Below are 24,668 nucleotides of genomic sequence, written 5' to 3'. Positions count from 1 at the left end.
CACTGGTTGAAGCCATGGGAATAGATCCCACTCCGTTGCTCTCCTCTCTAATCTCTCCTCTCCTCTCCTCTGCTCTCCTGTCCTCTCCTCTCTCCTCTGCTCTGCTGTCCTCTCCTCTCTCCTCTGCTCTGCTCTCCTCTCCTCTCCTTTCCTCTCCTCTGCTCTCTCCTCTCCTCTGCTCTGCTCTCCTGTCCTCTCCTCCTCTCCGTCCTTCTACTACTGTCCTCTCCTCTCCCTCTGCTCTCTGTCCTCTCCCCTCTCCTCTCCTCTCCTCTCCCTCCTCTGCTCTTCTGTCCTCTCCTCTCCTCTGCTCTCCTGTCCTCTCTCCTCTGCTCTCCTGTCCTCTCCTCTCCTCTCTCTCCTCTGCTCTGCTCTCAGGGTATATGCATGTCTCCCTCCCTAACTCCACCAGTATGTTTGTCTGCCTCAGTTCCACCGCTATCTCTCCTTCTCTCCCTCGCTTTACCCTGCACTCTAAATCTTTTCTCCATAAACCCTTTTAATCCAGTATTTAAACTGAGAATGGTGTGTTTTTATGAACGCGTATGTGGTGTTTTGGTTTCTGTGTTTAGGTATGTCTCTATAGGACAGAAATAGAGATGGGTGGGCAGGTTGCATGTGTGCCCTGTGGACAGGTTGCATACAGATGTAATTTGATCACCCTGTCGCAAGAAAACTTTCCTTTAATGCAGGAAATGTAAAACTACTAGTGTGTTTGATGTTTAAAAAGGCTTCTGAAGTTTGTAACTTCTGCTTAGAAATTTCAGACTTCCTTTTCCCTTATAGAAAATATAGAAACCAATACAAAAATCGATGTCGATGTCCACGGTCCCACATAAATCTAATTAGCATAATAAACATTTCCCATTTCCCATAAATTTCCAATTTAAGCTTGAGATATGTTTTTTTCATGGGCTGCGTCTCAATCCACCTCATCCACCAAAATGTAAATTTCCTGTTGTTGCAGGATTATTGTCCTGTTGTATGTGTACTGTATGTTTTTGTCACACCGCGTGCTATTTGTCACAGGCTTTAGATTAGATTGAAACGCCAGACAGCCTGACTTCTCCTAGGATTTCTGCACTGGGCTGAGGGAGCAGGGAGTTGACTCTATGTTTGGATCGAGAACCATTCAAAAAGGCCAGACGGTCAATTAATCTAATCTTCCTCAAGTGGAAACACCCCAGGGTTTTGTTTGGGTCATAGAGGGGTTGCCCTCTCATCATGGCCGAATATGTATTAGCCAGGGTTTTTGATTAACATTATTCCCTACATCAGGTTATGGGAAAGGAGGATACCTAGTCAATTGCACAACTGAATGCATTCAACTGAAATGTGTCCTCCACATTTAACCCAACCCCTCTGAATCAGAGAGGTGCAGGGGGCTGCCGTAATCGACACCAATGTTATCAGTGCCCAGGGAGCAGTTGCTGTTGGGGGTTAACTGCCTTGGTCAAGGGTAGAACAGCAGATATTTCCACTTTGCCGGCTCAGGGATTAAAACTAGCAACCTTTTGGTTACTGTCCCAATGCTCTTAACATCTAGGCTCCCTGCGGCTATGAGATACATATGGTGTACCATAAGGAAGTAGATTCCAATGAAACCCAACATTTGGGAATATTGTACACATCTAGTGTATGACCTTTAACGTCAATACACTACAGGAGCAGCAGTGGTGTAAAGTACTTAAGTAAAAATACTTGAAAGTACTACTTAAGTAGTTTTTTGGGGTATCTGTACTTTTCTTTACTATTTATATTTTGACTACTTTTACTTCACTACATTCCTAAATATATTTTTTACTCCATACATTTTCCCTGACTCCCAAAAGTAATCGTTACATTTTGAATGCTTAGCAGGACAGGAAAAGGGTCCAATTCACACGCTTATCATGGCAACATCCCTGGTCATCCCTACTGCCTCTGATCTGGTGGTGTCACGATCGTCGTAATGATGAGACCAAGGTGCAGCATGGTGAGCGTACATTTCTTTTTATTTAAAATGTCGCCAACAAAACAAGAAATGCCAAAAACCGACCGTGAAGCTGACTAGGGATATACAGGCCACTAACGCAGACAACTACCCACAACTAAGGTGGAAAAACAGGCTGCCTAAGTATGATTCCCAATCAGAGACAACGATAGACAGCTGTCCCTGATTGAGAACCATACCCTGCCAAAACATAGAAACAGAAAACATAGAAATAAAGAAACTAGAATGCCCACCCTAGTCACACCCTGGCCTAACCAAAATAGAGAATAAAAGTCTCTCTATGGCCAGGGCGTGACAGGTGGACTCACTAAACACACATGCTTTGTTTGTAAATTATGTCTGAGTGTTTGGTGTGCCCCTGGCTTTCCGTAAATTAAAAAAAACTTAACATTGGCCATCTGGTTTGCTTAATATAAGGAATTTTAAATGATTTGTACTTTTACTTTTACTACTTAAGTATATTTTAGCAATTACATTAACTTTTGATACTTAAGTATATTTAAAACCAAATACTTTTAGACTTTTACTCAAGTATTATTTTACTGTGACTTTCACTTTTACTTGAGTCATTTTATATTAAGGTATCTTTACTTTTACTCAAGTATGACAACTGGGCACTTTTTCCACCACTGCAGAGCAGCAAAATGCTGTGTGTTTTTGGAAAGTCTGTGAGTTAATCAATGACAGTTAGTGTGTCAATAACCCCAACCCGTCTGTTGACTTCTCATTCATTTGCTGGTGCTGGATCTGTATAAGATCGTATTGGTTGGGCAGCAGGCTTCATTCCCGGCATGGAAAGTTCACCCTAGCCCTAGTGTTTGTTGACTTATTGAGGTTGTGACTCTGGAATCTACAGCTCCAGCTCTATTGTGGATGTTATGTGACTTGACACTTCCATCTCTTTATGTACCATGCATTCATGCAGGTTTTGAATTGTTGAGGTACGTTCAATGCACAATAACAAGCAAAAATGGAATTCGCAACTCGCTGGTTTGAAAGAACATATTTTATGTGTCTGAGACCTTGAGATGAGTGTAAGAACAGAGTAGGAAGGCAGGCATTGTGCTTCTATAGCCTGTAAAGGCAAGCCAGAGAACTCTCACTCTTGATGGAACCAGCTCAGACTCAGAGCAGAGGTAATTTCATTACAATGGTGTATAAAGGGGGATCGGAGCATGACAATTGAAGAGATCATGCATTCCCTACTCTGCTCAATGTCGAACAAATGTTGAGTCCTGTAGTCTAGGGAGTCAGGACTATAGTATTGTAAAGCTTTCCCCTATAGCCGTATTGCTCAGCCTCAGACATACCAGTTGTGATCTGCCCACAGATGCCAGGCATTGTGGTAGAGACACAATGAGAAACCGCAGGCTCAGTTAAGGCTGAGTAATATTTTCCTAATCAGTCATCTAGTCCTGAGGAACAGTCTCTCTTGTTCACTCCTATCCTCTCCAGTTATTCCTGATGGCCTGCATGTTTCTGCTGACTGTTACAACAGTTACAGACAACACAGATAATTTGTGCTCAGGCTATTTATTCAAACTGAGGGTTTGAATAAATAAAACAGCCAAAGCCTTTGTCCAGCCTCTGTCCCTAGCTTTCTCCCTACAGCCAAAGCCTTTGTCCAGCCTCTGTCCCTAGCTTTCTCCCCACAGCGAAAGCCATTCTGAGAAATTAATCCTGGAATCTTTGCCAAGTGGCTGTATTAACTGATAATGTCCAGACATGGTAAATATAAATGTTATCACAATGTTGCATTCTTTGATGGACCACAAAAAGTTCAAGCTCATCTAGGTAGAATAGGGAAGCTGGTGGTTTATGATGTGATAGGTCACAGAACCACAGCCTCGCTGTATCCTCATTCAATTTCCCTGTTTCGAATAGTCAAATCTGTCAGAGCATATGGCAAGACCTGTTCAGGTCAGGCCACTGACAACATATAATTGGATGATATTACTGGATCAAGCTCTTGGATAAAACACAAACCAATTCATTCTTCAGTGATCTGTAACCATGGGAAATTGGAATGTTCACAGAGTGGATTGCAGAAACTCACACTTTACCAGGGGCCATTTGAACAGGGGCCATTTGAATGGGGGCCATTTATACAGGGGCCATTTGAATGATACAGTAAAATAGACTCCAATCGCCAACATAAATAGTGCTGTGTAGTTCAGTCTTCAGAGGATTCCAAGCAACTTTTCAAGACATCCAAAGACTGTGTCCAGTCTCTCTCTAACTTTCTCCCCACAGCCAAAAACTATGTCCAGTCTCTGTCCCTAGCTTTCTCCCCACACAGGTACATTCAATGCACAATAACAAGCAAAAATGGTATCCGCATCTAGCTGGTTTGAAAGAACATATTTTATGTGGCTGAGACCAGCCTCTGTCCCTAACTTTCTTCCCACAGCCAAGGCCTTTGTCCATAATAAAGCGCTGTTCTGCCTTCTTAACAGCATTATCAACAAGGCAGGTTCTACAGGCCCTAATTTTGTCGCACCTGGACTACTGTTCAGTCGTGTTGTCAGGTGCTACAAAGAGGGACTTAGGATAATTGCAGTTGGCTGAGAACAGGGCAGTACGGCTGGCCCTTGGATATACATAGAGAGCTAACATTAATAATATGCATGTCAATCTCTCCTGGCTCAAAATGGAGGAGAGATTGACTTCATCACTACCTGTATTTGTGAGAGGTATCGACATGTTCAATGCACCGAGCTGTCTGTTTGAACTACTGACACACAGCTCAGATACCCATGCATACCCCACAAGACATGCCACCAGAGGTCTCTTCACAGTCCCCAAGTCAAGAACAGACTATGGGACGTGCACAGTACTACATAGAGCCATGACTACATGGAATTCTATTCCACATCAGGTAACTGATGCAAGCAGTAAGATTAGATTTAAAAAACAGATACAAATACACCTTATGGAACAGCGGGGACTGTGAAGCAACACAAACATAGGCACAGACACATACAAACACACACGATAACAAATGCACTATACACACATGGATTTTGTGCTGCAGATATGTGGTAGTAGAGTAGGGGCCTGAGGGCACACACTTAATGTGTTGTTGTCTAGGCTGAGGCTCTCTTTCCTCCATCCCTCCATCTCCAGTCTGTCCAGATTCAGGCTGTCTGCTCTGCTGTGCTATGGGTGGATGAACAGGGATTATCCCCGGCCCCGGCCAGCCCACCAGGTCAGCCAGAGTGGGAGGCATGGAGAGAAGCAGTGCTAAAGATTGGCTGTGGCACATGGCAGGCGAGCGGGGCGAACACTCAGGGATTAGGAAGTGGAAAAATACTTATATCAAACAACATGTGTGAGAGCTGACCCCCCTGGATCCAGGAAGCTGCAGAGAGGCCAAGAACACGTGGGCTCCTCTGTCCAACACTGCTGCTGCTGCTGCTCAGGTTTTTCCATGCCCCTCTTGACTCACTCCTGTACAGAGTAGGGCAAGTCTATGTCTGACGCTTACCGCATACCCCACCCTCAGGGCAAAGGGGTGGTTGGATCAAGATGGTTATTTCAACTTGTTATGACCGTTATCATGTTGTATCAACATGGCCAGTTGGTTGAATTAGGTATGGTTGGTTTTGTCTTATGGCTCTCTCAACTAATATTTGTTTCCATGGTTACCCTGCAATTGCATTTGCATACGTAGGCTACTAATGTACTGCTCACTTTTAGATACCTCTTTCATATAACGTTTGACAAAATTATGCAGATTTCCTTTGAACAGTGAAGGCTGGTGGGAGGAGTTATAAGAGGATGGGCTCATTGTAATTGCTGGTATGGAATTAATGGAACTGAGTCAAACATGTGGTTTGATATAATTTGATACCGTTCCATTTATTCCATTCCAGCCATTACAATGAGCCTGTCCTCCTATAGCTCCTCCCACCACCCTCCACTGCCTTTGAAGCAGGGACAATGTGAGTGTGTGAGCATGTGTATGCTGTGTGCTTGTGTGCATGTACTGTGTGTCTTTCTTCAGATGTTCAGACTCATGTAGGCTATTTTACATCACACAACAGTGATTTACGTTGATTTTTTTTAATGAGAAATATTTCAGGTTTATCTTTATACTGTGAGGGATCCTGTGCTCCTGGAAGTATTATATCTAATGTTGCATTTCCTGGGTAGAAGCTCTCTAGGGTGTTTAGCAACAATATTTTATTCATACAGATATTTATTTTCATAGCCAAGGTATCTTAACTAACAATAAACTGACATTTATCGCAAATGACATAGGCAGGAAGTGGGTTCTAACTAACGGCTCAGTACCTTGACCTTATTATCTATCTCTTTCCCTCTCTCTCTCTCTCTCTTTCTTTCTCTCTCTCTCTCTTTCTTTCTCTCTCTCTCTCTCTCTCTCTTCAGTCTCATTTGTCGCTCTCTCTTCTCTCTCTCTCTCTCTCATCTCTCTCTCTCTCCTCTGTCCTCTCCTCTCTTCTTCTCTCTTTCCTCTCTCTCTCTCTCTTTTCTCTCTCTCTCTCTCTCTCTTCTCTCTCTTCTCTCTCTCTCTCTCCTCTCTTCTCTCTCTCTCTCTCTCTCTCTCTTCTCTCTCTCTCTTTCTTTTTCTTCTCTATCTCTCTCCCTCTATCTCTCTATCTCTCTTTCTTTCTCTCTTCTCTCTTCTTTCTCAGTGGATAAGGAGGTTACAGCACAGCACCCCTTTCAGTCACCTACAAACCATTTTCTCCATAATAAGCAGGATATTGGAAATGAAGAAGTTTGATTTGTTGCAAGCAACTGGATATCTATGCACCAGGCTCACCTATCTCTTATGGGAAGTCTCTTCAGAAAGAAGAGAGAGTGGTGAGTGGGGAGTGTCGAAGTTGCAAAATGGCTTCAGCATCTCTGCGGAAAAAATGAATCATACCTTGATGAATACTGATTCTGCTACAATACAATCTTTGTACGTGTCAAAAGATGTCCTTCCAAATACAGGAAATGATGTGCTTAGTACCCAAAGCCCCATAAAAGTAGGTGGAACGTTTTGGACAGATACATTATAAAATTAAAGATGAATTGAAATAAAAATGAAATCTCCGCCCTTTAATGCTCTGGCTTGAATGTGTAGTACAGACACTCACAGAAGCAGCACCCAGAGATGTGTCATGAATCATATGCATTATACTGTCTTGCCGTTTTCTAACATTGACGTCCTTGCCTTCACCGTGACCATGGACAGGATTCTATACTGCTTCTGGGAGGGGTTAAGATATTACAGCACCTGTCATGTTTTCTCTCTTTGTGTTTGAGAAATAGCTAGGAACACAGTAACCAAGGCGAAGCAACCTGTCTGATGATGGCACATCCACTCCTACAGAAAATATGGTCAGCAACAGGAAATGTAAATGATTTAGCGATTATAATGAATGGATACATTTTTCATTAGGGCAAATCAAGTCTGACATTTTAAAATGGAAATTACAAACTTTAGATGCTTTTTTAATTCTCAAATACACTACAGGTTTGCATTTCCTTCTGGTAGGAAAATTATCCGTTATAAAAGAGTGATCAAATTAAGATCCTACATCTGTAGCTGGCACGCCTGCTTGTAGACTTTAGAAAAGCAAGCAATAACTAAATATACTGAATAAGACTCACATTCCTTTCAATCTTTTACCCAGATTTTAGGAGAGATGCAGAGAAGCATATTTTGTTTTTAGAACCACCAGTCAGATGGATACAGACAGCTCAAGAGGTATGCTTAGATATGAAGAAAAATATACAGATGTATTTTTTACTTAGAAGCTTAAATGATTATGGCTCTAGATTGCAGGAAAAAGCAGTTTCAGGTGTTTGAAAAATGCTAAATTCTCCAACAACCACCCCCCCAGCCATCCTCACATACTTTGTGATTCGTCAGATTTTTGGGGTGCATTACGCCCCTGCTCAAGATCTTGGCACCTTTTCAGCACTACAGCACGAAGCCTTCATCTTTTTGAATAATGTCAAAGATAGATTATGCTCAGTATTCACTTGCACTGATATGCACTGAGGTGTCCTCCCTTTTATGCTTCACTAGACTACAAAGCGACAATGGCCAGACACAGGAAGCCTCCCTCTCATGTCAGTGAACGTTAGAAGGGAGGAGGCAGACTTCAACGTGCAGACTTTTGGCACCTGGTCCCCTCCCTAGCAGGCTAGGGGTGAGAGTGTGGACAGGAGGGGTGATAGAGAGGGAGGAGCAAAGTCCTCTTGCCAATGTGACAGTGGTACTTCCAAGTGATTGAATTTCCTTTCCTGACCGTTAATTGATTTGCGGGCCAAGACAGCTAAACACTTTGGAATGAATAATCAAACACCTGGGTGTGTACTATTGGCCAAATAATTAAATGACACTTATACAGTCAGCTGACATACATCAAAATATGTTGTAATAGATTCTAAGGGAATTCATTGTCATTTGACACATGCTACAACATGTGTATTTCTGCCCATATTAGCTCAGACACACCGGTAGGATTGTCAAACATTTGCCTGCCGACAGTACTTAGCACCTCTGAATAAATTGTCGGCAGTCAATCTCTTTTGTGTTCACACAGCGAAGACCTTGAAGTCGTCAGCCACTCAGCCTTGTTAAAATACTCCAAACCAAAAGGTGGCAGTAGCATTGTTTGTCAATGCATGTCTGTGTGTGTTGCTTAGTTTATGGTATAGATTCCAATGTAAGCTAGCTAGTTAGCCGCGCTAATGTTGCTATTTTGTAGAAAGCCCTTGTTGATATCAGCCAAATGACCACAGCTAGATAACTACCTAGCAAGATGACGAAGAAACAATTGAATTCACTCTCCGTAATCACATACTGACAGTTAGCATATTCGTTAGCTAGCACAACATAGCTAGCTAGCTAAAGACACTGCACTAACTCTGCAGCTAACACAGGCAGCTGATGTATGATTTCATTAAAATGTCAATACTAGCTACAGTGGTTAGCTAGCTTGGAGGAAGTATTTTGTTTTGTGCATTGTCTGTGCACTTAGCTAACTACCATCCCATAGTCTACTCTACATTGCATATGAAGTGTGACTGGCTCATGACATTCAACCGTGATGTTATTGTCACTCATGTTGGCTCCTCACGTGGGGGTTCGTGCTCTCTAATAGGCTCAAAGTCAAGTTGTTGGCCACTGAAATGATTTGCAATTCTACAAGTAGAAACATCAGGTTCGTTAAGCAGGTGCCGCTTTTGTTTTAGTAAGAGAAGGAACGGCCTCCCACTGTGACAAGTACCTATCGGCAGTCAATTAAATGTATTTATAAAAACCTGTTCCACCCAGCCAACACCAAAATGGCGCTGAACACAAAAGCTGGTAGCTGTGTGAGAGTGAGAAATTGTTCTGCTATTTTTTCTTATTTGTGAGCTATATTCCTCATTACTGGGTTGTATCCACTCAGCTGTGAATAGGGTGAATCATTCTCTGACCTTGTCGAGGTTTGACTTAACTAGCTAGGCCTACTTGACTATGCTGCAAGTTTCCCACAGAGGGAATCATTTTATGGTTTATATTTACCATGTCGGGATGATCCCCACTCGCCCAGAATGAGTCAGGCAGCTGACGACTGAGGAGTAATGAAAATGGAAGGTGACGTGCATGTAGGGTGTGTGTGTGCATGTGTGTGTGTGACTGCATGCGTGTCAGTGTGTAAGTGTGTGTGTATCTGTGAAAGGACTAGCTGTGACCTTGAGTGGCACTCTGTCTCACATGGGAAACGACAAGCTGCTAAAGCAAACACATCTGGCTCTGTTGGTCTAACTGCCACAGTGGGCTGAACCCGCTGTAAAAATGTGTGACAACCATCTGAGAACCTGGGAGTGTTGGAGCAGGAAGGGACGGCAGGGGTTCTGGCAGACTGACAGTGAGGCAGTAGGTATAGGGACGATGCGATGTGTGATGCAAACACACTCACACAGGGGCAAGGTGATCATATAGACCAGTGATCATCAACCAGATTCAGCCACGGGACAATTTTTTTCTTGAGTGGATGGTCAGAACATAATTACAAATAATTTGACTGCAAAATGACATCAAGAATCCCAAACAGATATAATAGTAGACTAAAACCTAATCATTTCAAACCTCCTGGTGTTTTTACAGTCTTTAATGTAAAAAAAATAATATATATATATATATTTTGCTCAGACAACTTGGGGGACCAAATAAAACCACCCGGAGACAAATTTGGCTCCGGGCCACCAGTTGGGGAACCCTGATATGGACACTTCCTCTACTGATGTGTGTATTGGGAAATAAAACTAAATTAAAACAAAAAGTAAAAGCAGCCAAACCTTGGTGGTGGTGCCAATGTTCCTGTTCAAGCTCTATCTAGTCAGTACCCTTCACTGCCTCTTATTCATATCATTTTTAGGCTGTAGGCCCATGGTTGAATCCATTGACTGTTAGAAAGATTGAAATTGAAATCTCTACAGAACAAATAGGCCCATAGGACAGGGGTGTGGCTTGGTGGGATTTTAGAGAGAAGAGAGAGGTGATGCATCAAAGATGTCCGTTCTTGACAGGAAGACAAGTTGCTGTGGTAACACCTCAGTGGAAATGTGAATGCCCTGGCAATATGCTTGTAAGATAGACAAAATAAAGAATAAAAGAACAAGTGAAGACAACAAATTCAGGGTACAATGTAGCCTTCAGAAGAAAGGTTCTCTTCGTGCTGTATAATTACTTTTAATTACTGCATATACCTGTAATCACAATGCAGAGAGAAATTAGGACCTCTACACAGAATCACCTTAATTCAGCCCTTTCATTTTCACTAACTATTCCTGTCCAGCTTGTCTGAAAGATTATACAAGTTTGCAATATAATGTTCTTAATCTGGCTGGAATGAAGGGTAATCTGAAAGGTTAATATGCAGTGATAATTTCAAGTGAAGAATAGTGAAGTTGTTTGAGTGGACTGTTCATGACCATCTCTGTGTGGATCTATTTAGGCTATTTATTTATTTAATTTATTTTTATTTTACCTTTGTTTAACCAGGTAGGCAAGTTGAGAATAAGTTCTCATTTACAGCTGCGACCTGGCCAAGATAAAGCAAAGCAGTTCGACACATACAACAACACAGAGTTACACATGGAGTAAAACAAACATACAGTCAATAATACAGTACAAAAACAAGTCTATATACAATGTGAGCAAATGAGGTGAGATAAGGGAGGTAAAGGCAATAAAAAGGCCACGGTGGCAAAGTAAATACAATATAGCAATTAAAAACACTGGAATTGTAGATTTGCAGTAGGTGAATGTGCAAAGTAGAAATACTGCTATAATGGTACCTTGAGGGGAAATGACAGTTACTCACAGTTTCCCAGGTAATATGCTGCCTGTTTATACTGTTGAGGAAGGAAGAATAGGCAATTGCCTAACCATGACTCCAATATGTATTCTACTCAGGGATCATAGTAGTGTATTTTAACCCACAAACCTCCCAGGAAAGGCTTAATTATGCAAACAGCTCAACGTGAATTCCTAACTCGCCCACGCTACCAACTACTCAGATCGTACCATCAGGAAGCAAAATTCAAAATTCCCTGGTACTTTTTCAAACTCATACTTGGCTATACTTAAATACACATTGTAGGCCTATTGCAACAAACTGCCTTTCACTTTACAAGGAAAATGCAAATATCCAAGGAGCCATGTGAATGTTGTGACACATGGTGTTAGTGGTATAGTCATGTTTGTAACAGGCAACCAATAACATTAATAGTCAAAATAATAAAAACTATTATTTTTGTTAATTTAACCTAATCACAAACTATGAGGTTTATAAGGACAAATACTAGCTTGGCAGCTGACCTCCTTGATCTGAAAGGAACATCAGAAACGTGTCCGACCCCTTTAACTGTGCCCTGGTCTGGTCTGGCCTGCTGCAACGCTAAAAGCAAGGCCACAAAAACAAGTGGCCTTTTGTTGGGTCTTTCTCAGTGAGTGTTTATAAACCCTATTTCTCAACCAGGATAAAGATGCTTATTTCCTGGGCCCTCTGACCCAATTAAAAGGTCATAATGAAGCTTTGGTCTGAATGAAGTAGAACATACAGCAGAACAAACACACAGCAGAACACACAGCAGAACATACAGCAGAACACACAGTAGAACACACAGCAGAACACACAGCAGAACACACAGTAGAACACACAGCAGAACACACAGCAGAACACACAGTAGAACACACAGCAGAACACACAGTAGAACACACAGCAGAACACACAGTAGAACACACAGCAGAACACAAAGTAGAACACACAGTAGAACACAAAGTAGAACACACAGTAGAACAAACACACAGTAGAACACACGGCAGACCAAACAGCAGAACACACAGTAGTCTTCACCCTTATGAATGAGGCCAGCCATATGCTTTCTATTCTTGATTGGATAAGGCTGACGACTGTATAGTCAGTTCCAATTCAGATGAGAATGACCATTGTTATAGACTAGGCTTCTGTTAGAAGTACTATTATAATATATATTATATTATGAAGTACTACTAGGCTGGAGAGTCTGATGCGTATGTTTGTCACATAGTTCCTTTTTAAATAGTTTGCCTGCTGATTCTGAGAACCATTTGTTCCGCAGAATCAGACCAAATCGGACTACCATTTATTATTTACATGTCTAATGGGGGGCAGGTAGCCTAGCAGTTATAACATTGGGCCAGTAACCAAAAGATCTGTTGACGTGCCCTTGAGGAAGACACTTACAGTGCCTTCAGAAAGTATTCATACCCCTTGACTCATCTACACACAATACCCCATAATGACAAAGTGAAAACGTGTAACAGTTTAGCTCCCGTCCCTCTCCTCGCCCCTACCTGGGCTCGAACCAGGGACCCTCTGCACACATCGACAACAGCCACCCTCGAAGCATTGTTACCCATCGCTCCACAAAAGCCACGGCCCTCGCAGAGCAAGGGGAACAACTACTTCAAGACCTCAGAGCGAGTGACGTCACCGATTGAAACGCTTTTGGCGCGCACCACCGCTAACTAGCTAGCCATTTCACATCGGCTACACATGTTTTTAGAAATGTTAGCACATAAAAAAAAATATGTAATACAGAAATATCTAATTTACATAGGTATTCATACCTCTGAGTCAATACTTTGTAAAAGCACCTTTGGCAGCGATTACAGCTGTGTCTTTCTGGGTAAGTCTCGAAGATGGGCGACATTGCCCATTATTATATTTCTTCAAGCTCTGTCAAATTGGTTGTTGATCATTGCTAGACAACCATTTTCAGGTCTTACCATAGATTTTCAAGTAGATTTAAGTCAAAACTGTAACTCAGCCACTCAGGAATATTCACTGTCTTCTGACTAGGGGGACTGGAGTCTTTGACCATTTTTAGGGCCTTCCTCTGACACCACCTGGTATAAAGGTCCTGGATGGCAGGAAGCTTGGCCCCAGTGATGTACTGGGCTGTTCGCACTACCCTCTGTAGTGCCTTGCGGTCGGAGGCCGAGCAGTTGCCATACCAGGCAGTGATGCAACCAGTCAGGATGCTCTCGATGGTGCAGCTGTAGAACATTTTGAGGATCTGAGGACCCATGCCAAATATTTTCAGTCTCCTGAGGGGGAATGGGTTTTGTCGTGCCCTCTTCACGACTGTCTTGGTGTGCTTGGACCATGTTAGTTTGTTGGGGATGTGGACACCAAGGAACTTGAAGCTCTCAACCTGCTCCACTGCAGCCCCATCGATGAGAATGGGGGCGTGCTTGGTCCTATTTTTCCTGTAGTCCACAATCATCTCCTTTGTCTTGATCATGTTGAGGGAGAGGTTGTTGTCCTGGCACCACAGGGCCAGGTCTCTGACCTCCTCCCTACAGCCTGTCTTGTCGTTGTCGGTGATCAGGACACTGTTGTGTCATCAGCTAACTTAATGATGGAAACTTCATCTCCCAGTGTCTGGTGTAAAACAGACTGAACCAGTTTTTCCTCTAGGATTTTTCCTATTCTTAGCTACATTATGTTTCTTTTTTATCCTGAAAAACTCCCCAGTCCTTAATGATTACAAGCATACCCATAACAGAGCTAAGAGTTATCACTTCAAATAAAGCAATTAGTCAACATAATGTGGACTACAGTAGTATGAGTAGTATACACATTGTGATGCAGATTTTCCAAAGAGGGAAATAAAGGACATTTTGTCCCTGTTAGATGTAATCAGTTCAAACGGCCTTTATCACAGGAGGAAGGAGAAGAGTCTCTCTGGCAACATCACATGGTCAGAGGCCAGTCATCCAGATGTGTCTTGGCTCCTGAGAAAGGATGAATCATTCTGTTTGATATGCTGCAGGGCTGTGGCCTGTCAGCTCACCTGTCGTGAGTCACCACAGAGATATAGCCCACTCCTCATCGCCTGGTCGGCTGCCTGCCTGCCACTGGAGATAGAGCTGATCAAATCACTGGAGGAGAGGAGAGACATGTGTCATGTAGATGTTGACACTCTGCTTCTTACTTTAAAAAGCTGCTTTGAAAAGTCATCCAATTTTTTGGTAATACACTCTGACTATATCGGCCATGTTTAAAAAAATATATATTTCCAGGTTTTGTAGATTGACTATGAATTATTGTCTCTTCAGGACGTGTTTGTAACGTTGGTTCACCTAACCTACTTTTCTTCCCAACACTTGAAGACACAGTTCAAGTGTTGTTCCATGGTGTTGCAATTAACGACTAGTGTTGATTGAGGAGACAAGAGAGAGCTGTGGCTCTTGGGATGAAAAGTGACACAATTAAAGAGACCCCAGTGAGTAATTGCCCATCTTCCTGCCAGCTCTGGAGGTCCAGCCAGCCATGCAGGCAACCACACACAGCAGGGAGACAGGAGGTGTGTGTGTTTGTGTGTATCTATGTGTGTGCGTCCGTACGTGTACGCATGTGTGTACTTGAGCTGAGCTTGCTAGTGCAGAGAGAGACAGAGGATGTCAGTGCTGAGGGTCAATGAGGAGCAATCAGTAGAAGGAGCTGAGTGAGCAGGTGTGTATGTAACGGTGTGTGTTTACTAGGCTTGATTTTACATGGCATAGGAGAGGTGCTGGGTATTGAAATAGTACTTTATCTCTCCTTCTCCTCCTTACCTGCCTGTGCAATACAACACAGTTCATGTTTGCTTGAAGGCTTGAATAGATTATTGGTATGAAACCACTTGTGGGTGTATCACTTGTCTCTGTGAATTCTAATGTTCTACTTTCTCACCCTCTCCCTTCCTGCCTAATGGAATGTGACAAGAAAGCCAGGAAAATAAAACCAAATGATCTCCTGTGCTCGCTGAGGTGACAGTGAAAAATGTGTTGTTTCAGGCCGGTAATTGATTTATTGCAGATTCTGCCATAACATTATTAGGCATGTAGTGAGCAAAACGATACATGGCCTACCTCTGCATGAGCTTCCAAGTGGCTGTAAATAGAGTACATGACTGAGCTGTGGGGGTGAATGGACTTCTTGCAGTAGTCATTACTATTAGTATGAACAGTCATATGGAAGGGTAGAGATGGTCCCCGCTACAGTGTGAGGAGAGAGAGCATGTTACCCATTCCTAATACCTCAGCAAATGCACAGAGACCGGACCAGAGATTTAACATGTGAGTCAGTCTCCCCCCAGCTTGGAGGTGTGTGTGTGTGTGTGTGCGTGCGTGCGTGCGTGGTGAGAGATGGTTATTACAGTCCCAGAGCTGCACAGGAAGCCAATTCTATCTGTGATAATGGAATTGACCTGACCCTGAGGGATGCGCTCTGACATGGTTCCTCCTGGGCCTCTCTGAGGGAGAAAGGGAGAGATGGAAGGAGAGTTGGACAGAAGGATGGCGGGAGAGGGATGGACTTCTCCCAGCACACAGAGGGAGGTTACTTAATTTACTGGAGCAGGTGAGTGAATGGGACATGGCGTGGTGTGGCTAAGTAACCCCCCTCGTCGAAATCTACATGCTCACCACCCCTAAATGTAAAATAAAAATGTCCCAATTTGGGATCAATAAAGTACTACTCTACTCTCTGAATGTAACCTGATTCATTGTGTATTGAAGTAATAAAATATATTGACCGTTGTTTTTATGTCCTATAAGGTTTATTGCACCGTCTAAATGACCTATATCTAACAGCTCCATATCAATAGCACTATGCAGGACAGGACATGCTCAACATGTTAAAGTCAAATAAGGACAAAACAGATCAATTATAGAGCGGTGTTCGTCCGTATACTACCCAGTTCCAGACCATGCAGGGGTGTATCCTGTGACCTCTTCCTCATCTGATTACCATGTGAAAGGTTGTCCTGTGAGGCTGAATGGCACAGGGCTCCTTGTAGCCGCCATACTCTAATTAGGCATGGTAATTAAAAGAGAGTCTGTCCCTTTGTAGTGACATCTGGTTGCCCGTCCACCTCCTGTATCAGGGGTGGAGAAACAGGCCAAGCAAAGCTAAGTTGGCTATGACTTCCTCATCACCATGACAGGGCAAGGGGTGAGAGGTCAGGGAGACAGGAAGAGCGACCACTGGATCTCGAGGCGCTAAAACGTGTTTATGTGTGTGTGTGTGTGTGTGTGTGGTGGTATGTGTGTTTTTCTCTTCAGTGTCCAGAACTCTGTACATATGTAAACTGATCTTGAAGGGCTCCTCTGTATGTTTTCTGTTACAGCCGGACATGTGTGTTTCTAGCCTGAGTGATATTATGTACGCATTCAAAGTCAGCTCATCTTACAACTCTCATGCATGTGTTCTTTCTTTCTGTTGACAGTGCTGAGTGCTAATACAGTACATGAGCCTTGGGCTCTGTAGGCGAAATGTATTGAGATATGTGCCCTTACTGGAGGCAGATGGCCTGCTATTCTTTCGTCTGTGTAGGAGTTAGAGAAGGAGATAGGAGTCTGCCCTACAGTGTGCATCAAAATATAGAGCTATGTGTGCACAATGTTACATTAATGCAACAGGATCAAAACAGCGGTCTGTGAGAAGGTAAACGGAATGGGTTTAATTATTCTGCACAAAACAGGGAAAAATACAGAACAGACACACAGACCAGAATGTCGATACTACAGATGAAGGATCTTAATTTGACCCAGTTTGCTACAGCAGGCAAATAATCCTTTAGCAACAGGAAATGTGAATAATTATGTGGATTATAATTAACATAATTTTTTTGTAGGGTGTAATACATTTTTCGTTAGGGCAAATCAAGTCTGACATATTAAAGTGAAAATTACAGACTTTAGAAGCCTTTTCATGCCTTGAACACACTACAAGTTTGTATTTCCTGCATATATATTCAACATGAAACTTAAATGGAAAAACAAGAGTGATTCATGCATTACTCCTATTGACACAAATCAGCTATTATTTACCTTCTGTCTCCAGCCTGTCTGTAATAGTGCAAGCAATGTCTAAAGTGTGTTCATGTGTGCTGACAACAGGTTTATGCAGTGTCCACATGTAGGATTTTAATTTGATCACCCTGTTCGAGGAGAACTTTCCTGAAATGCAGGAAATGTAAAACTTGTAGTGTATTTGAGGTTTAAAAAGGCTTCTGAAATGTGTAATTTCCACTTTGAAATTTCAGACTAGATTTTCCCTTCACGAAAAATGTATCAACCCCTACAAAAAACTTAATTAAAATCCACAAAATAATAAAAAATTCCTGTTGCTGCAGGATTATTTTCCTGCTGTAGCAAACTGGCTCAAATTAAGATCCGACATCTGTAGCAGCGCTGGACAAAAGTGTCCTGTAGACTTTATAGGAACATTAGCCAGGATAAGCAGCATAACTTACATTTAATAGATTTGTTCACTAACTAAGACTGAACTGCTGTTGTGCTAGTGTTTTTCTTAAGAAAGCGAGAGTTTCTATGTTCAAATAGCTTGCATTCTTAGGGATTTACCACTTGTGATTGACAGAAAAACAGAGTGGAAACATTATTACCTACAAAATATCAGTACATAGTAAATGCATAATAAATATTTGATAGAACTTTTAAAATGAACATTACATTTAAAAAGAAGTATGGAATCTGATGGAATTGTGTTTCCAGGATATTACATGACCTGAAGAAATAAGTTATGATTTATATTATCACAATCTGTCTCATGAAGAAATAGCTCAATTACTATTGTAATGATCAGATACATAATCATCTTTTCACAGTTTATCATAATCTTTAATAAAGATCGATTAAAATATATTATACAGTACTAATATTTAACCTTTAAGAGTAGTCTAGAATGGCTATCATTTCAGAGTAAATATTGAACAGAAAAAACTAATCAGAAAACATGTACATTATGAAATATCCATTGACATATTCACATTCACCTAAAACAGCTTGCGCTTCATTGCCATTCATAAGATATTTCCGTTCCCTCCGTTATAATAAACAAAAGGTTTAATGTGAAGATGTCTGTCTGTGTGAGGGTGAGAGCTGCATGATAATAAGCAGCCAGACAATAACATGGGCTAGGTACCTCTGAGTAGCTAGGACGAACCGTTGCTAAGCACTTCTGGTTGCTAAGTGAGAGTGAGAGGGGGAACATTTCAGGAGCCCTTGGTGCAACGCTGAAATCTGAGGGCATTCCTTGACTTCTGGTGCTGCAGAACTGTTAAAACCCCTGTCATGTGACAGGCTAACGGTGCAGTGATAGAGACACTCCTAAAGCATCCAAAGTGTGATACAGTAGTTTTTTCCTAAGGTTAAATAAACACACACATAAACAATAACAATCTTAAAATAGGGCAACCTCATCTAATGTAGGCTGCAGTATGTACCTATATTGCAATTATTGGCAGCAACTTGACAATAAAAAAAAGTAAAAAATCTGCATAATTTATTTTATATAGTGCTGTTCATTACAAAGAGAATCTCAAAGATGAATAAAAAACAAACAAAACAAATGATCGGGTAGGTCTTGGGCAATGTTCTTCCACAGCTTCAGATGATAATGTGTTGTTCAGCCAGGTAGTTCAGAAAGGCTGGGCAGTAGATTTAGCGGAGAAAGCTTCAGTGACACAGAGGGAACAGCTAACTAAACTAACTTACCAATATAAAAAGTGTTAGCTGACAAGGCTAATTGAGGTCAGGGGCCTCCTAGTGGCCAGGGGTGCTAAGTGACCGCTTATGTAACTTATGCCTGAAGCTGGCTCTGCCTGAGTGATGCTTCGGCAGCTATAAGGGCTAGAAAGACCACCACACCTCGGCAGTAGTCAGGAAACAGTCCCCTACGAGGCGGACTCAGGAACAGAGATACAGTTGAAGTCGGAAGTTTACATACACTTATAGGTTGGAGTCATTAAAACTCGTTTTTCAACCACTCCACAAATATCTTGTTAACAAACTATACTTTTGGCAAGTCGGTTAGGACATCTACTTTGTGCATGACACAAGTAACTTTTCCAACAATTGTTTACAGACAGATTATTTCACTGTATCACTGTATTTCACATTCACTGTATCACAATTCCAGTGGGTCAGAAGTTTACATACACTAAGTTGACTGTGCCTTTAAACAGCTTAGAAAATTCCAGAAAATTATGTCAGCTTTAAGCTTTAAGCTAATTGACATCATTTCAGTCAATTGGAGTGTACCTGTGGATGTAGTCACAGGCATACCTTCAAACTTAGTGCCTCTTGCTTGACATCATGGGAAAATCAAAAGAAATCACCAAGACCTCAGAAAAGAAATTGTAGACCACAAGTCTGGTTAACTTCTTGCAACTATAGGGTGCTGTTCCGCATTAGCATATTTGTGTCTCCAAATTAAACTGCCTCATGCTAAATTCTTGATCGTACAATATGCATATTATTGTTATTATTGGATAGAAAACACTTCTAGTTTTATAGAAGTTGGAATTTTGTCTCTGAGTGGTACAGAACAATTTCTACAGCACTTTTCATGACAGGGTTCAGATTTCAGAAATTTTTACCTCTGATCTGGGTCTGTTTATAAGCCACAGTGAATGCTATGAGAAACCGACACTGCCTACGTCTTCCTCTGGGTGTCTGTACGTCATCACGTTTTCAATGAAATCGATGGGACGTTCACAGCCATTATAAATGACCAAAATGTACAGAGACCCCCTTTCTCAACGTGCGCCTCAAGCGTGAAGGCCATCGGACCTGCCTCGTTCCAAATCGTTTTCTAACCAGCAATATTTCTCCGGTCATGTTTTCAGTCTTATAGTTGTTAAAAACATCATAATGTAGTTAATTTGAGCCGTTTTATATCAATTTATATCCGTTTAGTGCGATTTTGAGGAATTTCTTTGTTGTGCGCTCTGAAAGTTTGGACACGTTTTAGGGTGTCGTCGTTGGTGGTGGACATTTCGAAGGACAGAGACATCTATCGACCAAAAGACGTATAACATAGAAAGGATACATTGCCCAAGAATCTGATGAAGAAACAGCTCAAAGTAAGCAATATTTAATATGATAAACCGTTTCTGTCGAAATATTTTAAACGCATATTTCGCCATTTTGTTTGGTATAGCTTCACTTGGCCAACCCTGTATTGAAAAGTAAGGATAATTTTTAAAATGTAAATCAGCGGTTGCATTAAGAACTAATTTGTCTTCGATTGCTGTCAACCTGTATTTTTTAGTCAAGTATATGATTAGCTTTCAATTAAACTAGATCACTCTGATAGATGACGTCAGACATATTGAGGCTTGATTTCCTAGTATTTTATTGTTGTAACCACGGTTTTGTATGGCTAAATATGCACCTTTTCGAACAAACTGTATATGTATATTGTAAAATGATTTTACAGGAGTGTCATCGGAAGAATTCTGAGAAGGTTAGTGAAAAAATTAATATATTTTGGCGGTGATTACGTTATAGCGCTCTTTGGCTGGAATCGATGCTCTTGTAACGTTTTCACATGTGGTATGCTAACTTATCGATTTATTGTGTTTTCGCTGTAAAACGCTTAGAAAATCTGAAATATGGTCTGAAATCACAAGAACTGGGTCTTTCCATTGCTATGCTTGTCTATTCTTATGAAATTTTATGATGAGTAAATTGGTCATACACGTTGCTCTATCTAGTAATTCTAGTCAATTTGTGATGGTCGGTGCAATTGTAAACTGTGATTTCTACCTGAAATATGCACTTTTTTCTAACAAAAACTATCCTATCCATGAATATGTTATCAGACTGTCATCTGATGGGTTTTTTATAGTTTATTGGCTATCAATATCTTAGTTGAGCCGAATTGGTGATAGCACCTGAAGGAGTAAGAAACTGATGGAGTTAGATAAGTGGTGTATTTTGCTAACGTTGGTTAGCTATAGATTTACATATTGTGTCTTCCCTGTTAACATTTTAAAATCTGAAATGGTGGCTTTATTCACAAAGATTTGTATCTTTCATTAGGTGGCTTGGACTTGTGATTTAATGATATTTAGATGCTACTATTTAATTGTGACGCTATGCTAACGATGCTAATCAGTGTGGGGGGGGTGGGGGGTGCTCCCGGATCCGGGGTAGAGGCTCGTTAGAGGTTAATCCTTGGGAGCAATTTCCAGACGCCTGAAGTGCCACGTTCATCTGTACAAACAATAGTACGCAAGTATAAACACCATGGGACCACTCAGCCGTCATACTACTCAGGAAGGAGACACTTTCTGTTTCCTAGAGATGAACGTATTTTGGTGCGAAAAGTGCGAATCAATCCCAGAACAACAACAAAGACCTTGTGAAGATGCTGGAGGAAACAGGTACAAAAGTATCTATATCCACAGTAAAACGAGTCCTGTATCGACATAACCTGAAAGGCCGCTCAGCAAGGATGAAGCCACTGCTCCAAACCGTCATAAAAAGCCAGACTATGGTTTGCAACTGCACATGGGGACAAAGATCGTACTTTTTGGAGAAATGTCCTCTGGTCTGATGAAACAAAAATAGAACTGTTTGGCCATAATGACCATCATTATGTTTGGAGGAAAAGGGGATGCTTGCAAGCTGAGAACCCCATCCACCCCGTGAAGCACGGGGGTGGCAGCATCATGTTGTTGCGGGTGGTTTGCCTTAGGATGGACTGGTGCACTTCACAAATAGATGCATCATGAGGATGGAAAATTATGTGAAATATTGAAGCAACATCTCAAGACATCAGTCAGGAAGTTAAAGCTTGGTCGCAAATGGGTCTTCCAACGGGACAATGACCTCAAGCATACTTCAAAGTTGTGGCAAATGACCTAAGCACAACAAAGTCAGGGTATTGAGTGGCCATCACAAAGCCCTGACCTAAATCCTATATAAAATGTGTGGGCAGAACTGAAAAAAGCGTGTGCGAGCAGGGAGGCCTACAAACCTGACTCAGTTACACCAGCTCTGTCAGGAGGAATGGCCAAAATTCACCCACTTATTGTGGAAGCTTTGGAGGCTACCCGAAATGATTACCCAAGTTAAACAATTTAAAGGCAATGCTACCAAATACTAATTGAGTGTATGTAAACTTTCGACCCACTGGGAATGTGTGAAAGAAATAAAAGCTGAATTAAATCATCTCTCTACTATTTTTCTGACATTTCACATTCTTAAAATAACTGTGAAGGAATTTTTACTCTGATTAAATGTCAGATTGTGAAAAACTGAGTAAATGTATTTGGCTAGGGTGTATGTAAACTTCCGACTTCAACTGATATGACACTGTCACTGTTTTCAGTCCTGTTCTGGACAATATACAGTATCAAGATGTGAACAGTGATCCATATCAACATTATCTTTAAAAATCAGTACAGGAAGATCGAGTGACGGTAATAACTAAGACCTGCCCATACGGTGTCCTTGAGAGACCATTAGGACCACTGCTACAGCGGGGCCTCTCCTCGTCCTATCACCTGCCCTCAAGTGTCCATGCTTTGGTCTTTAGTGGACTATCAGGCAGGTCTGTGGCACTGCTCTCCAGCTCAGTGAAGCTCACCATTGGAGGACAGTGGGCCGGGACACAGCAACCATTGTACTGGAGGTCCTGCGAGTAGGCTCAGGTCCCCATCATAGTGCTGGAGCAGGTACCCACACGCTGCCTGAAACACAAATACAGATTCCTTCTGGTGCAATAGAGATGTACCATAAGACACAACACATATGTCCTTTAAGACGCAACACATTATGTCCCTTTAAGACAACAATTAGGCTACATGTACAATGGAGAGTCTCTTTAAGACACACAACATTAGGCTACATGTACTGGAGATGTCTCTTTAAGACACAACACATTAGGCTACATGTACAATGAGATGTCTCTTTAAAACAGTATGTCAATGAATTTCTAAACACATTAGGTAACATGTACAATAGAATGTCTCTTTAAACAACACTTAGGCTACAGTAAATAGAGGCTCTTTAAACACAACACATTAGGCTACATGTACACATAGGATGTATCTTTAAGACACAACATAGGCTACATGTGCAAATAGGAGATTCTCTTAAGACCACAACACATTTAGCACATGTCACATGGAGGAGTGTCTCTTTAAGACACAACACATTAGGACTAATGTACAATAGAGATGTTCTGTTAAGACACAAACATTAGCTACCATGTACATAGCGTGTTCTTTAAACACAACACATTAGGCTACATGTACAATGGAGATGTCTCTTTATAGCACCAAGCACACAATAGATTCTTAAGACCACATAGCCCATGTACAATAGAGATGTCTTTTAAGAACAACATTTAGGACATTACAATAAAGTGTCTCTTTAAGCACAAACATATTAGGCTACATGACATGAGATGTTCTTTAAGACACAACAATTAGGTACATGTAACAATAGAGATGTTCTTTACGACAACAATTAGCTACATGTACAATAGAAGTTCTTTAATACACAAAAATTATGTCCTTTAAACAAACACATTAGGCTACATGTACAATAGAGATGTCTCTTTAAGACACAACACATTAGGCTACATGTACAATAGAGATGTCCCTTTAATACACAACACATTATGTCCCTTTAAGACAACACATTAGGCTACATGAACAATCACTCTGGCCAATCTGGCTAATGAGCGCCAAATAACAGCACTGCTTGTGTCGTAGTGTCTTGTTCATCCACTGCAGAGTGGCCTTTTGGCAGGATCTCTGAAGTGACCAGTTTGATGCTAACAGTACATGAGTGACAGATCGTCCTTGCCTCTCCTCTCTCTCCCGAGAGAGTGCCTTTGCCAGAGGCGGTAAGGGGAAATGGGTAGGGGGGAGGGGAGGGGAGGGAAGGGGGGAAGATGACTCACAGCTTCTGACCTACATCCCACTGCTCTCCAGAGTCTCCTCTCTGGTCTCTGGTCACACCCATCCCATGCACTAGCCTGGCCAAGACAGAGACAGCCAGCCACCTCTCTAGTGATTGTGCCTCAGTAATGACCACACTCCTGCAGTTGGGATGGGCCAGGTAATAAATCACAAGGATAAGGACAGAGCATGTTCAGGACAGATTCCATCAGGCTATTATTCCAATGCTTGTGATTTAAAAAGCTTTTTTTTTGATGCATGACACTAATTTAGTGTCACACTAACATGACACTAACCCCATTTATCTTCTTGTAATATATCCCTCCATGCTTAAAGGGAAATATATGATTGGCTTTACTTAGATATAATATATATCAACCCTTAGAGTATATCCATGACTCTCACA

The 24,668-nt window shown here is 41.6% G+C and overlaps 1 pseudogene; it reads right to left on the bottom strand.

Annotated features, from left to right (window-relative positions):
* The window catches only part of LOC111980224 (uncharacterized), a 401,020-nt pseudogene that overhangs the window by 334,192 nt on the left and 42,160 nt on the right, over nt 1–24,668 (bottom strand).

This window comes from Salvelinus sp. IW2-2015, linkage group LG20 (assembly GCF_002910315.2).
Source record: "Salvelinus sp. IW2-2015 linkage group LG20, ASM291031v2, whole genome shotgun sequence".
Taxonomy (NCBI): domain Eukaryota; kingdom Metazoa; phylum Chordata; class Actinopteri; order Salmoniformes; family Salmonidae; genus Salvelinus; species Salvelinus sp. IW2-2015.
Note: the sequence above shows the minus strand (reverse complement) of the source record. Positions and strands in the feature narration are given on the sequence as shown.